At 29.0% G+C, this 17,500-nt stretch overlaps 1 long non-coding RNA gene across 5 annotated transcripts; it reads right to left on the minus strand.

The window, feature by feature from the left end:
• Positions 1 to 10,221: 10,221 nt before the first annotated feature.
• On the minus strand, positions 10,222 to 15,834 carry LOC124420730. 5 transcript variants are annotated; one of them, XR_006941337.1, is made up of 2 exons: positions 14,909 to 15,834; positions 10,222 to 10,608 (listed from the first exon to the last, which is right to left on the minus strand). It is a non-coding gene; the product is annotated as an uncharacterized LOC124420730 (long non-coding RNA). The 5 variants fall into 5 exon arrangements; XR_006941335.1 differs by having other exon boundaries at positions 10,222 to 10,801; XR_006941338.1 differs by lacking the exon at positions 14,909 to 15,834 and adding an exon at positions 14,658 to 14,901 and having other exon boundaries at positions 10,222 to 10,801.
• Positions 15,835 to 17,500: the final 1,666 nt, after the last annotated feature.

Here is a 17,500-nt window from a genome sequence, read left to right on the forward strand (position 1 = left end):
CTATAGTCTAGTCTATAGTCTAGTCTATAGTCTAGTCTATAGTCTAGTCTATAGTGTAGTCTATAGTCTAGTCTATAGTCTAGTCTATAGTCTATAGTCTAGTCTATATTCTCCGATCTATAGTCTTGTCTATTCTTTAGTCTATAGTCTAGTTTATTCTCTATGTTATAGTGTAGTCTGTAGTCTAGTCTATAGTCTTGTCTATAGTCTTGTCTATAGTCTAGTCCATAGTCTAGTCTATTATCTAGTCTACAGTCTTGTCTATTCTTTATTCTATAGTCTAGACTACAGTTTTTGCTAAAGTCTGTCCATTCTATTGTCTAGCCTATTGTCTAGTCTATTGTCTAGTCTGTTGTCTACTACATAGTTTAGTATATAATCTAGTCTATAGTCTAGTCTATAGTCTTGTTTATAGTCTAGTCTATAGTCTAATTTATAGTCTAGTCTATAGCCTAGTCCATAGTCTACTCTATAGTCTATTCTATAGTCTAATCTATTGTCTACTCTATTGTCTAGTCTATGGTTTAGCCTATAGTCTAGTCTATTACCTAGTGCATTGTCTAGTCTATTATCTAGTGTATTGTCTATTCTTTAGTTTAGTCTATAGTCTAGTCTATTGTCTAGTGAATTGTCTATTCTTTAGATTAGTCTATAGTCAAGTCTATAATCTTGTCTATAGTTTAGTCTATGGACTAGTTTATAGTCTAGTCTATAGTCTATAGTCTAGTTTATATTTAGTCCATAGTCTATTTTATAGTGTAGTCCATAGTCTAGTCTATTGTCTAGTCTATAGTCTAGTCTATTGTCTATTCTTTAGTTTAGTCTATAGTCTAGTCTATTGTCTAATGTATTGTCAAGTATATTGTCCATTCTTTAGTTTAGACTATTGTCTAGTGTATTGTCTAGTCTATTGTCTAGTGAATTGCCTATTCTTTAGTTTAGTCTATAGTCTCTTCTATAGTCTAGTTTATAGTCTAGTCTATAGCCTAGTTTATAGTCTAGTCTATAGTCTAGTGTTAGTGTACACAGTCAAGTACTCTTTTTTGTATTAATCTATTGTTTAAAATTTTCTACAATTTTAAAATTTCAATTTTCCATTCCTGCACTATACAACAGTATAAATGTGGCATCAACAAAAAAAATTTGAAGACAAAAAAAACTTTTTTTTTTCAAAAATACAATGCAATACAAACAACAACATCAGAGGCAACATTTGCAGTGAGTATTTCTGTTCGTATAGAGGTACCTTAATCATTCACTTTTACATTTTATAAATTGTACATAAAATATGTATTTCCATTGCAATTGAAGGGCTTTTAAGTGAAATAACCAACAACAACAACAGCAGCATTTAAAATCAATTTTCGTTTTTGTTGTTGTTCATGTTTCTCTATTTCTGTGAACCAAAACGTACAAAAAAATGTAAAGCATTGTTATGTGAAACAAAAAAAAAGAATTGTAAAACATTAAAAGCAGACTTTTAAAATAATTAAATTTTTCTTAAATTTTAATAAAAAAGAAATTGGAGGTTTTTAAAATAGAAATTCTATTTAATTTAAATGCAAAATTTTTTAGAATTAAAATAAATTCGTTTGTAATACAAATATTTCAACTGAGAAGCTATGAGTACATAACAAGATTAATTTCAGCAAAATAACATTTGAAATCTGTCAGTTTTTTTAACTGAAGTTGAAGGATCCCTCTTATCCACAAATTTAAATGGATTTCTTTCGTTTTCCTAAATTGTTCACTTTAACATATAATTAGACTTCTACTGTCATTGTATCCTTTTTTTTCAATAAAAAACTTAAGTTTTTCAGTTTGAATTTGTTTTTATTACATTTCCTTCAAGGTCTGGTTGTTGTCAAAAGGAAACTGGTTTGACGGCGACTACTGCTGCTTAATTTGTGTAAACATTCTTGATCTCTTTAAAGAGTTTTTCTTTGTAAGCAGTTCCCAAAGTACAGACTTACTTTATAAATACAATTATGTATTTGGAATATTATTTTACCATAAACATGTTTTTTAGAAAGTATCATAAATCATAAGTACATGAACAAAGGCTTTATAGAAAGTTAATTCATGAAAATATTTGAAAAAATCCTAAATCTTTTTAAATTATCAGTTAAAATCATTAATCCAAACTTTATTTATATCTAGTTTATAGTTCTAAAGCCTTATTCATAAATTTTTCAAATTTATTCTATAAACATTTGATAAAGTTTATAAAGTACAGACTGTACTCTAATCTATAGTGTATCTTGTATTATATAGTCTACTCAACAGACCAGACCAGTCTATAGTCTAGTCTAGTCTATAGTCTAGTCTATAGTCTAGTCTATAGTCTAGTCTATAGTCTAGTCTATAGTCTAGTCTATAGTCTAGTCTATAGTCTAGTCTATAGTCTAGTCTATAGTCTAGTCTATAGTCTAGTCTATAGTCTAGTCTATAGTCTAGTCTATAGTCTAGTCTATAGTCTAGTCTATAGTCTAGTCAATAGTCTAGTCTATAGTCTAGTCTATAGTCTATTCTATAGTCTAGTCTACAGTCTAGTCTATAGTTTAGTATATCGTTTAGTCTATAATCCAGTCAATAGTATAGTCTACAATTTAGTCTATAGTCCATTTAATAGTCTAGTCTTATGTTTAGTCTATAGTCTAATGCTTATATTTTAGCCCATAGTATAGTCTATTGTCAAGTCAATAGTCAATTTTTTAGGGTATAAACATATTAAACAAACCATATGTGTACATATTTCCTTAAAAACGTAGTAACACATAAAATCGACAAGAACACCATACTAAGCTGCAATTGTTAACACCTGAAAAGCCCCTTTTATTAATCAACACTTGGCAAAAAAAAAAAAGAAAAAAATATTACCACTTTAAAAAGGAGAAAAATCATAACAATAAAAGTGGTGGGGGGGGGGAAGAATAAGGTAAATGAAAACACTACCCCAATTTCTTATGTTTCAAATCGAAAGACAAACAAATATGAACGAAAAATTGTAATCAAAACAAAAAATTGTACAAAACAATGTTCTGCTATTCTTCTGTTTCTTCGGCATATTTTATTCTTTTGCTGGTTTTTATATTTCTTCATTTACAACTTTTTTTCGTTCTTGATTATTTGTTTGTCAATCAGTTTGTGCTCAGAAGTTTTTTGCTGTTGTTATTGTAGCTGATTTTTTCTTTTTGCTTATTTGTTTTTGTTGTTTGATGGGGTTATAACAAGCAATATCTACTGTGTTTTAATGTTTGTTTTTATCTTGGTGTTTGTCTTTAATAACAACAACAATGTTACTTTTTTTGTTTCTTTATGTTAGGGTATGAAATGTAGCAAACAACAAACATAATAAGAGAAAGAATACAACAGACAACAAGCAGGCAGACTGACAGTTGAAACATGTGCCTGGCTAGCTGGTCATTCATTATTTTCTTTCTTTTTTGTTTTCTTTTTTCTTGCTAAAAAAATAAGTCTTCGTGTTTCTTGATTAACATGTTGTTTTCCAATTAAGCAACAAAAAATAAAAATTACACATCTCCCTTGTTTGTCATCCCTTCTCTTTTGTTGTTCAATTCTGTTTTTCAATTCTCATCATTTTTTAACACTTTCTAAACATTTTTTTCCATTATCTTTTTCATTTTCTTAAGTGCTGCTGGCTTTGCTGCTTCACACCACCTTATTTGGCATTAAAATTTAAAAAGAAATTCAAATTATTGTTTTTTTCATTTTCTTCTTTTTGCATTTTTTTGTTTTGTTTGTTTTTTTTGTGTGTCGGTAATAAAGAATATTAAAACAAAAACAATATATGGGAATAAAAGATTATGGAAAGGGAAAATAGAGAGTAGAAAATGTAATCAAAGAACTTTATTGTTAGTGTTAATAGGAACAAGAAAACAATAACAACAACAAAATCATGACAAGCAACAGCGTTTCAACTGATGGAAATAAAGATCTTGAAATAATTATTAAAAACATAAATGAAAGGTAACAACAACAAAAAGATAATTAAACAGTAATGTCAAATATAAAGATGGACTGATGGTTGACTACAGACTCTACTAACAAAACGACCACAGACTAGATTATATAGAAAACTACAAACTGGATTATAGTCTAGACTATACACTAGACTATTGATTAGACTAAAGACTAGACTTTAGGCTAGACTATAGACTAGACTATAGAATAGACTAGACTATAGACTAGACTATAGACTAGACTATAGACTAGACTATAGACAAGACTATAGACTAGACTAGACTAGACTATAGACTAGACTATTGACTAGACTTTAGGCTAGACTATAGACTAGACTATAGACTAGACTATAGACTAGACTAGACTAGACTATAGACAAGACTAGACTATAGACTAGACTATAGACTAGACTATAGACTAGACTATATACTAGACTATAGACTAGACTATAGACTAGACTATAGACTAGACTATAGACTAGACTATAGACTAGACTATAGACTAGACTATAGACTAGACTATAGACTAGACTATAGACTAGACTATAGACTAGACTATAGACTAGACTATAGACTAGACTTTAGGCTAGACTGTAGACTAGACTTTAGGCTAGAATGTAGACTAGACTATAGACTAAGATAAGACCGTACTTTAGACTAGACTATAGACCGTACTATAGACTATAGACTAGACTATAGAATAGACTACAGACTAGACAATAGACTAGACTATATACAGGACTATAGACTAGACTAGACTATAAACTAGTCTATAGACTAGACTATAGACTACACTAAAGACTAGACTGAAGACTAGACAATAGTCTAGACTATAGACTAGATTATAGACTATACTATAGACTAGACTATAGACTAGACTATAGACTAGACTATAGACTAGACTATAGACTAGACTATAGACTAGACTATAGACAACAAAAAATAAAAATTACACATCTCCCTTGTTTGTCATCCCTTCTCTTTTGTTGTTCAATTCTGTTTTTCAATTCTCATCATTTTTTAACACTTTCTAAACATTTTTTTCCATTATCTTTTTCATTTTCTTAAGTGCTGCTGGCTTTGCTGCTTCACACCACCTTATTTGGCATTAAAATTTAAAAAGAAATTCAAATTATTGTTTTTTTCATTTTCTTCTTTTTGCATTTTTTTTTTTTGTTTGTTTTTTTTGTGTGTCGGTAATAAAGAATATTAAAACAAAAAACAATATATGGGAATAAAAGATTATGGAAAGGGAAAATAGAGAGTAGAAAATGTAATCAAAGAACTTTATTGTTAGTGTTAATAGGAACAAGAAAACAATAACAACAACAAAATCATGACAAGCAACAGCGTTTCAACTGATGGAAATAAAGATCTTGAAATAATTATTAAAAACATAAATGAAAGGTAACAACAACAAAAAGATAATTAAACAGTAATGTCAAATATAAAGATGGACTGATGGTTGACTACAGACTCTACTAACAAAACGACCACAGACTAGATTATATAGAAAACTACAAACTGGATTATAGTCTAGACTATACACTAGACTATTGATTAGACTAAAGACTAGACTTTAGGCTAGACTATAGACTAGACTATAGAATAGACTAGACTATAGACTAGACTATAGACTAGACTATAGACTAGACTATAGACAAGACTATAGACTAGACTAGACTAGACTATAGACTAGACTATTGACTAGACTTTAGGCTAGACTATAGACTAGACTATAGACTAGACTATAGACTAGACTAGACTAGACTATAGACAAGACTAGACTATAGACTAGACTATATAGACTAGACTATAGACTAGACTATATACTAGACTATAGACTAGACTATAGACTAGACTATAGACTAGACTATAGACTAGACTATAGACTAGACTATAGACTAGACTATAGACTAGACTATAGACTAGACTATAGACTAGACTATAGACTAGACTATAGACTAGACTATAGACTAGACTATAGACTAGACTATAGACTAGACTATAGACTAGACTATAGACTAGACTATAGACTAGACTTTAGGCTAGACTGTAGACTAGACTTTAGGCTAGAATGTAGACTAGACTATAGACTAAGATAAGACCGTACTTTAGACTAGACTATAGACCGTACTATAGACTATAGACTAGACTATAGAATAGACTACAGACTAGACAATAGACTAGACTATATACAGGACTATAGACTAGACTAGACTATAAACTAGTCTATAGACTAGACTATAGACTACACTAAAGACTAGACTGAAGACTAGACAATAGTCTAGACTATAGACTAGATTATAGACTATACTATAGACTAGACTATAGACTAGACTATAGACTAGACTATAGACTAGACTATAGACTAGACTATAGACTAGACTATAGACTAGACTATACACTAGACTATAGACTAGACTATACACTAGACTATAGACTAGACTATAGACTAGACTATAGACTAGACCATAGACTAGACTATAGACTAGACTATAGACTAGACTATAGACTAGACTATAGACTAGACTATAGACTAGACTAGAGACTAGACTAGAGACTAGACTATAGACTAGACTAGAGACTAGACTATAGACTAGACTATAAACTAGACTATTCACTAGACTATAGACTAGACTATAGACTAGACTATAGACTAGACTATAGACTAGACTATAGACTAGACTATAGACTAGACTAAAGACTAGACTATAGACTAGACTATAGACTAGACTATAGACTAGACTATAGACTAGACTATAGACTAGACTATAGACTAGACTATAGACTAGACTATAGACTAGACTATAGACTAGACTATAGACTAAACTATAGACTAGACTATAGACTAGATTATAGACTAGACTATTGACGTGACTATAGACAAGACTATAGACTAGAATATAGAGTAAACTACAGACTAGACTATAGAATAGACTATAGCCTAGACTATAGACTAGACTATAGACTAGACTATTGACAAGACTATAGACTAGACTATAGAGTAAACTACAGACTAGACTATAGAGTAGACTATAGACTAGACTATAGACTATACTATTGACTAGACTATAAACTAGACTATTGACTAGACTATAAACTAGACTATTGACTAGACTATAAACTAGACTATAGACTAGACTGTAGACAAGACTTTGACTAGACTATAGGCAAGACTATAGACTACACTAAAGACTAGACTATTGACTAGATTATAGACTAGACAATTGACTTGACTATTGACAAGACTATAGACTAGACTATAGAGTAAACTATAGACTAGACTATAGAATAGTCTATAGACTAGACTTTAGACTATAGTCTAATAAATCTCAACTAGAGTGGGATACAACATAGGTACATACATGTAGGTTATCAAAGATCGACCACGACTGACTTTCTTACTTGTTTTTAATTTAAAAATCTTTTTTGCTTTCTTTTTGTCAATCATCTCTTAAATAAAACAATTGTTTAGTTTACATATAAAAGACGTTAAAAAAGTAAAACATAAAAATTCAAAAGGAAAGCAATGCAAAAACCAAAAAGAAAAATGAAATAAACAAAAACAATATTATAAAAAAGAAAATCCAAAAAAGTTTATGGATAATGCCCCCAAAATACATAGGTGGCCAGATTTTACAAAAATTAAAATATTATAATTTGAGTTACATTGGAGAATAATTTTTAGATTTTAAACCTCATGTTTATCTAAACCTTAGACCAAAATCATATTATAAACATATAGAGCGAAAATATAGTCAAAGCTAAAGTGTAATCTAAAAAAAAAAATATTAACTAAATGGATCTCTAATTAAGGTGCTCAAAATATCAGTCTGTAATATGAAGTTAAACCTACTTATTCTAGTAGAAGTAGCAAATATGTTTTACAAATAAATAATTTTAAGTTCAAATATGTCAGTTACAGCTATAACTCAAGATTAACATTAAAACTAAAATATAAAATAAAATTTAAACAAAAATAAAGCTCTAGCTGAGGTTTTAAGCTTTCTTTTTAACTTCGTGAATTTGTGTATTTGTAAACGTTTTTTAGCGCCAACATTCCAAAAATATATTTGCACAAAAGAATACAAGATGTTATTAAACTCTTTACGAATGTTGAATAAATAAATACAAATAATGGCAAATAAACATAAAAGCAAATTTAATAAAATAAATAAAACTTGAGCGAGTAAAAAAATGTATTAACACTTTTATAGTTGTGAAACAAATCAAAATAAAAAACAACAAATTCAAAATATCAAATTCGATATAAATTATGAGTTCAATTTGACGTTTATGTAGTTATCTCATAACAAAATTCTTTCGGAATTGTAATTTATAAAAATTTTTAGAATATTCGCTATTCTCTTAGGCCTTATTTGTATTTCAGGATTAAACCATCGGTCATACTAAAGTAAAACTGACTAGGTCATACTAAAGTAAAATAGACTAATCTCCAAATGTAAAAGATTCTTTATATTGCTTTTTTGGACAAATATTGTTAACCCAGTGATAGTTGTCAATTGCATTCTTGTCTACATCCCAGGAGAAACTGTTTTGTCAGCATGACATTATGTTCCTTGACTGGGAGGATCTTCGTTTTCTCATGTTGATGGTGTTCTGAGGTTATTTGCATGTAGCCCGTTACAATCCTTAGGGCAGCATTTTGGCAGCTTTGAATATTTCTCCACTGGGTATCACTCAGCGATGGAGACCACACTGGAGCAGCATAATTGACCACTGACCGGCCAATTGTTTTATATGTAGCCAACAAGGTTTCTTTGTCCATTCCCCAAGTGCTGCCGGCTAGCGCTTTGAGGATCTTGTTTCTACTTCGCAATTTGTGCATAATTGCAGTGGCATGAGCTAAGGAAGTGAATAGGCTGTCCAAGATGACCCCCAAAATCTTTGGGTGGTTCACAGTCGGAATTTGATGCTTTAGTAAAAGGTGACCCCCAAAATCGTTGGGTGGTTCACAGTCGGAATATGGTTCTTTAGTAAAATTAGATGCTATAATGAAAAAGGAGTATTATTTGATTGGTTATACTCTAATAGAATGGGGATCCAAAGCATACGCAAAAATCCTTAAAAATGGCTTTCAGAGCAGAATTTTCACACGATGCAATGGTCAACTCAATGGCCGGTAATCAATCCAATTGAAAATTAATGGACTTTGTTAAAAAAAAACGTCTTGCGTAATTCGATAAAGCACCAAGAAATCTTAAAGAACTTTAGTCGAGAATACAAACGGATTGGTCTAGTATTTAGCATCGGACCATTGAGACCATGGACGAAAGTATGCCTAAACGTATAAAGTTTCAAAAAAGCCAAAAACTTTGCACAAAGATATATTTTAGTTAATTTTATTAAAAAAAGAAAAGATCTAACAATATAGACAAAATTCTTATTGATCTTACCTGTTTGAAAATTTTACTTGTTTTTTTTTTAACCACAAATTTTTAAGTTAAAAATAATTTAGCAATGCTGCCTGTAATTGTTGTTGTACAAGTTGTATTTGTTGTTGTATTTATTGTATATAATTGTAATGATTTTTGCATAATTTGCCAAAAAGGAAAATAGCATTTAAATTGAATATTTTTTATTTTGTTTAATTTTTTTTGTTTGTGTTTGTTTCTTGTCGTTTGATATTCTTTTAAGAAAATTAAAACAACAACATCACTCAAAAAGAGAGGGAATAAATATTAAGGTGCACTGTAATGTTTTTTTTCAATTTAAATTGTTGCTGCTGCTTATATTTGACGTCACATTAGATAAAATACTATTAAATAATAAGAGGAATTCATTTATTTTAGTATTTTTCAACTTTTTTTGTTGTTTTTTTTTTTTTTTGCTTAAATTTTGTTTAAACTTTTTTCGCACAGCGAATTTGTGTTTGGTTTTTTATACTTTATTTACTAAAGTTACAATCACTTCACTGTTTTTTTTTTTTCTTTTAATAAAATTTTTTTTTTCTATAATTTTCGTTGTTTTTTCATAAATTTTGTTATTTTTTCAGTAATTTTGTTGTTATTTATTACACACTCCTTTTTTGTAGTTTTCTGTTTGGAGATTTTTTTCTTCAAAAATTTTTTTTCCACTCAAGGTCTTGTATATACTTTTTTAATTATGTCTTCTTTTTTTGCTTTTTTTCCATTAATCTACACTACGTTTTTTTTTCCAACACAACTTTTTTGTTGTTTGTAAAAATTGTTGCTATAATTATTATAGTTTTCACAATTATTTGTTTTTCCACAATTACTTTTCAATTGTAATTTTCCTTTTTTTGTTGGTTTTTAATTATTTTTCTTTGATTTTTTCTATTTTTATTCAATTTATACTTGACACAGACATGAAGGAATTTCACTGGCAAAGCGTAATTTCGAATAATTATTAGAAAATGGATTTTTTTTTCACTTCGTCATTCTATTCGTAGTTCTTCGTTGTTTGTCGGTATCGCCATTTTCGTTGTGTTTTTTTTTTCTTGCTCGTTTTCTTCGTTCAGTTCGCGCCAGTTTTTTCTCTTTCTGTTTGCTTTTTCATTTGTGCGTATGTTGTGTGCTGTTATCTCTTTCTATCGTTTGTCTTTTGTATACATTATCGATTTCATTTGGGAAATCAAGTGCTGCCAGATGGTTTTTTGTAGTTGGTGAAGGTTTTAGTGGGGAAATAATAAAGGAATTTAATAAATAAATTCTATAATTAAAACCCATAAAAACCCTTAAAAAATAGTTTTTTGACTTTGTATGCTCTAGGAACCTCTTGTTAATGTTTGAAATCAGCATAGTCCCATACAACCGATCTTCCGATTTGGGGTTCTAAGTCAAATATACTTAAATCTCTTAAAAATTTCATAAAATAAAAAGGCAAAAAAGTTGAAATTTTGTTTTAACTGTATTCGTACAAAAATTGTTTTTACCGAGAGAATACATATAAACGGGTTAAACTGCTATAATCGAAGATGGAGTTTCTGGGCCTAAATGTTTAAAGGCTAATTTAGTATAGGCTAGTACCGCATTTCGAGGGTTATTTATTAAATTTTCCAACATCTTAGGAAACACTAGGAAACTTTCATAAAGAAACTTTTTCTTAATTCTCTTTTGAAGTTTCCTAAATGTCCACACATAGACTCTTATATTTTAGAAACTACGTATTAATTGCATTGATTTGTTGTTGTACGAATGAGAAGAATAACAAAACAAAGCAAGTTTCCGAGTACGAGAAACTCAGTACCCTAAGAGAGATGAATGATATTCCTTCTTTCTCTCTCATGCAAAATCAAAAGTTTCCCAAAAAAAGTTTCCTAGTGTGGACCGGCAGTTTGAAAAACTTAGTGTTTATGTATTAGTTGTGCGGTCATTTCTGACAATGTTGCAGGATAAAAACTTTAAGTTGACAGGATTGTTAAAGCGGTTGTCAGATCTTACAGCGTTATCAGTAAAATATTCAAAAATTGTCTAACAATCGTCTGAACTTGAATTTTTTTTTTGCAACTTGAGAAAAAGTATTACTGACAATATTGGAAGACAAAATTTGTAAGTTGACACTGTTAGTAGACATTTTTTGCACATTTTACTGCCAACGTTGCAACCATGTATACATAGAATTAGACATTATTAAACATTTGTTTGTTAACATTTTTAAGATCTTTATATAACTTTTATAAAAATCAAAGAAAATTATTAAAATTTATAACAAAATCTTTAAAATTTTAATAAAAACAATATATTTCAATTATTATTGTTCTTTAACTTCATTTGTACAATTTTCGTTATTAATTTTCAAATTTCCTTTAACTAATTAGATTTTTATACCAAATATCCTCAAAAATACTGCACTTATAGAGAATCCCGCTAAAAAGGTTACCACATTGTGTTTATTTTCATGTGTAAACTAAAAAAATATGGCAACTTTAAAGTTAAGTATACATATATTTCTTTCATTCTAGCACTAAAACAAATTGTTGAATGAAAAAGAGAAGAACAACAAAAAAGAGAATTTTCTGGTCTTTTTGCTATTTTTGGACTTTAGCTGCAGTTTATTTTTCAGCTTCTTCTATTTTTTTTTGGTCTCACTAAAATTCTATTGTTTTTTTCCTTTTGTATTATAGCTTCTTTTAAGTTGTTGTTGTTTTTTCTCGGTTTCTTCTTTTTTTGCACTTTTGAGTTGTTTTAGGCCCATATGAAGACAAGTTTTTATTTATTTTTTTTTTTTTGCATAATTTTTCTTTTAGTTTGTCAAAAGACAAAGCAACTAAAATGATTTAACAAGAATTGAATAATAAAAACATAATAAAGAAGAATAAAACCACGACCGACAGATAGAGTGACAAAAATGCAAAAAAAACAGTTTCTATTCGTGGGTGGGTGTTGTTAAAAATACAGAAAATATAAATAAACAAAATAGTTTGCACAAATAAATTGCCAATTTAAAATAAATTAAGAAAACAAAAAATTGTAGTTTATTTGCAACAAACCACAAAATTTAAATTGGCACAGGGGTGAATTGGTGAAAATAAAAATGAAATTAAATGCGATTAAAAAAATCAAAGGGGCAATGGGGATTCTGTTAGTAAATTGTATTTACAATTTAAATAATTGTCTAGCAAGCACATTGATTGTAATATGTATAGCTTTTTTTTTTTTTTGTTAACAATAAATAGAGAAAAAATTGCAAAATTACGAATAAAACTGGGTTACACAAGTATTAAATAAATAAAATAAAAAAAGTGCATAGTGTGAGTGAGTGGGGTCTTTGGCACTTAATTGCATGCAAAGTTATTTTCGTAAATAGAGTGAGCGAGTGGTATGTGGCATTTATGCGAGGGCAACTGAAAAAGTTCTTTAGAAGGTTATCAAATAATTCATTCTCAAACGAAACTGTCGAAGAATCTACTTTGTAAATAAAAATCGAATAAAATGAACAATTTCGAATAGTGAGCCCTATAACTTAACTTGTCGTGGCTTTGGATTATCTTCATACATCCATTGTCATATTCAGGCCTATTCTGAATAATAAATACCTACCCGGGGAGTTTGTTCTCTCTTCTATATATAAAGCATGTAAAAGAGAATAAACTGCCGGGGCAAAATGTCTCGACATACAGAGGGATCCTGATCTATTGAATAGTTATATTTCAGACTACCAAATGTTCGTTCAAATAATTCATTATATTAAGAAAAAGTCGAAGAATCTACTTTGTAAATAAAAATCGAATAAAATGAACAATTTCGTAAAGTGAACCCTATGACTTAACTTGTCGGTGCTTTGGATTAAATTCATACATCCATTTTCATATTCTGAATAATAAATACCTACCCGGGGAGTTTGTTCTCTCTTCTATACATAAAGCATGGCAAAAAATCAGCCTGAGCTGATAACTTTATAACTCAACTTGGGCATTAGATTAACTTCATACATCCTTTGTCATATTCACCTCTATCGCCAAATCATCATTTCACGTGAAATATGTTTCCTTTTCACTTCTTTCGTTCACTAACTTTTTTGTCTTGAAAAATATTCCCCCTTTTGTGAAATTTGTTGATGGAATTTTATAAATATTGAACATATGTTCCATGCAAAATCAACTATAGTGAATGAATTGTTTACAACCAGAATAGAAATTTTTCCCTTCGAGGGAATTGAAAATTTCAAGGGAACAAAATGTTCACAGATGGATCCTGATCTATTGGATAATTATTTCATACTACCAAATACATCACTATGTGATGTTACCGAAACAACAGAGCCTTGTGGTGTGGTTGTTCAAATGTGGGGCGAAAATCAGCCTGAGAGGATCATTGAAGGATGGTCCATCTCGATGTTATATAAAGATTATGGATTTGTATGGTACGTTTGTTGGGGTTTCGTTAACCCTGTTTTTTGATTTGACAAACACTTCCCCGCTTGTCAGGTATAGGGGCCACCACAAGTGGTAGGTTAAGTGGTCAGTTAGGAACTGTCCCGTCGAACTGCTGGGTATTGTTGCGACTTGTTTTTGTTGTTACGTATTGGCTGTGTGACTGGATGTTCTTTCGGTGTCACTCCGCAACGTGGCAAGAAACCGCCAATCATCATTTCACGTGAAATGTGTTCACTTTTTTCGTTCCGCTTGTCAGGGTTGATATTGTTGCTACCTGTTTTTGTTGTAACAGATTGTCTGTGTCTGGATGTTCTTTCGATTGATACAGCTATTGCTGAGTTGACAATATTTAGTCGATTGTAAATCGAATCGTTCCAGATCAGAGATCCAATTGTCGTAGAAACATGTTGCTACTTGTCACTCCGCAATGTGTTCACTTTTTTCGTTCACTGTTGTGAAATTTGTAAATGAAATTTTGTAAATATTGAACAGCTGTTCCATGCAAAATCAACTATTGTGAATGTATATTGTTCACAACAAGTTGACGATAGTAATTTTCCAATCAAGGAAAATGAATGAATGAAAATGAAATTTCAAGGGAACAAAATGTTCACTTCTATTGACGATACAGGTGAACAGCAAGACTAAATACATGGAGGGAAAGAACCAATTGCCACCTGAGTGTTTATCATTGAAGTCACCCGAGCCGCATGATCAAACCATTAGATGAAAAGTGCAAATTAGGCAGTCAAGGTACTTTTTCACATTAAGCACTAAAACATACTTACAGTATGTTGTATTTTATTATTAACCTTAGATTATAAAGATTTTAAGTTACTTTTGCTGCTGACCTCTTACACATTTTAGTATTTGTACTGCACAAATATAACACACAACAAAACACACTCGTAGCAAAAGTGTTATGCAAAATGAAAGTGCAAATAATTTACAATAATTTCAATTTATACAATGAAAAAAAATTATTTGGCACTTAAAATTTTAATTAAATTTTCTCTAAATAAAAAGTGTAACAATTATAACAAATACGGTAACTCTATATTACGTTAACTCGGAAAGTTGCCACATCTCTGTTTTAGGTTTTTTTTGCTATTTGCAAAAAAATCTTTTTTGTTTTTATATTAATTTTCTTTCTATAAAACAGAATAAAATAAATCCAAAAAAATTTTTTCTTTGATTTTTCAATTCTCCACACAAGATACAATTAAGAAAAAAAAACAACAATAATGGCAGAAAAAAAAAACAAGACGTATTAAAAATGCCAGCCGCAGCAGAAACGGTAATAAACGAAGGCACATAAACGAAAAGGCTGATAAATTTTTAGAACACACGACGGCACAGCAGACATTCATCTTCATCATAACAACACAACAAAATACAATACAAAACGGTGGCTAACGACGAGAACGACAAACAACGATGAAACACCAGCATGAAACGAAGCAACAATACAATTCAAATCATTTTTTTTTTATATAAAACACTTTTTTTCTTTGGTTTGTGTGTGCGTTTCGTAGACGAAAAAATATATAGAAAAAAATCGAAAGCACAAAAGCAAATGGCGGCTTAAATTTTTTCACAATTTATATTATCTAATTTTAATTAATTAATTTTCATTAAAAATTTGCCGCTTTTTTGTATTTTCTGCTTAATTTTTTTTCTTCTATTATTGTCTACGGTTTTTTTTTTCTCGGCTATTGTTTTTGTATGTGTGTGTGTGTTTTTTTTTTCTTAATTTTCTTGATATTCTTACAATTTCACACTCCTCGTTTTTTTTTTTTTGTTTCGAGTAATTCTCCGCTTTTACACTGTGTGGTTGATTTTTATTGGGTTTTTCTTTTGCGACTGAAACGAATTATTTTCGAATTCTTTATCGTGTTCATGCAGTAATCATGATTTCCGTTTTGTGTTTCATTTCGATTTTATTTCATGTTTTCATTATTGCTTTTTGACATTTCCAATTAGACAGACAGTTGAAATGTGCCAGATTGCCAGATTGTTAAGTTTTCGATGAGAGATGATGGCGAATTGTAACGGTAGTTTTTTAATAGCGTACGATTTTTGCGATAAAAATATGAAATTGCGAATTGAAATAGTTCTTTAAGGTAAAGAATCAGTTTAAAATAAAAACTCTTATACAAATATCCTTTCAAACTGTCATACCAAATTTTTCAATAAAAAAATTGTATCAAAATTTTAATTTTATCTCGTCTATAGAAAAAACTGAAAATATGCATTTTTCTAGAAAAATAATGTTATAAAGAACAAACAGAAATTCTACACACAATTTTTTTTATAGATCTTTACAGATTTCTATAAGGAAAACCATTCTACACTAATATTTGAATAAACTGTTATACATAAACTTTTATATAGAAAAAACTTCTATATACAAAATTTTCTCTAGAAATTTCTCTATTAAGTTGTACAAGAAATCGCCTATGAATAAAAGACTTTTTCTATAGAAAGAAATTAAAATATTGTTTTCTGTAGAAAATACCAGTTATACAAACCATTCTCTATTAATAAATATACTGAGAATGTCTGTAGACAAAACTGTTATACACAACTAGTTCTTGTTATATAGTATTTTCTTTCAATAGAAAAAAACTTTTACACATAATTTATTTATAGAAGAAACTGTTATAGATCATTTTTTCTATAGAAAAAAGTCTTATACATAATTTTTTCTAAAGGAAAATACTGTTATACATAATTTTTTCTAAAGAAAAATACTGTTATACACAATTTTTTCTAAAGATAAAATAGTCTTACATTTTTTTCTATGGAAATAACTATTGTACATAATTTTTCTGTTATACGTTATATTTTCTGTAATAAAACTGTTATACATTACTTTTTAAATAAAAAAAAACTATTATACATAACTTTTTCTATAAAAAAAACTGTTATAGAAACTGTTATACAATATTTATAAAGAAGAAAACTGTTATTCATACTTTTTTGTAGAAAATAACTTTTAAACATAATTTTTTCTAAAGAAAAAACTGATTTTTTTATATAAATAATTGTGCTATCTAATTTTTCTGTTATACGCATTTTTTCTGTAGAAAAAACTGTTATGAAGTATTTTTTAATGAAAATTCTGTAATACATTAAAATATCGCTATTTATACGATCGAGAAATAAACTTTTGAACAAAATGTTTAAAAGTCGTTGACGACTAATTTGTACGAAAAAAAGTCTTTTAGAAAATTGGAAAATAAGTCGACTTTGTAAAAAAACAATTAAAATCGAAAAAAGTTCAAAAGTCAAAAGGGCTAAAAAAGTCAGAAATATGATTGGATAAATGTTTTTATATGTAAAATACAAAATGTCCGTAAGTCGACTCTTTAAGTTTTAACTATTGAACCCAAGTTTATAATTAATTTTGAATAAGGGTTTTGAAGTTAAAAGAAAAAGTGGACTTTTTGACATTTGTAAATTATAAAAAGTCGACTTTTTACCATTTCCCGTTGCATAAAATCAGATTTAAAATATTTTTATATCAAAATTTTTCGTATAATCGAAATTTTCTGATTTTTTTCGACTTTCATTTACAAAGTCGACTTTTAGACTTCTTTTCTACAAGATAGTTGGCTTAGAAACTTTTTTTGGTATAAAATAGTTGATTTTC

The sequence above is a fragment of the Lucilia cuprina genome, chromosome 6, assembly GCF_022045245.1.
Source record: "Lucilia cuprina isolate Lc7/37 chromosome 6, ASM2204524v1, whole genome shotgun sequence".
NCBI lineage: Eukaryota > Metazoa > Arthropoda > Insecta > Diptera > Calliphoridae > Lucilia > Lucilia cuprina.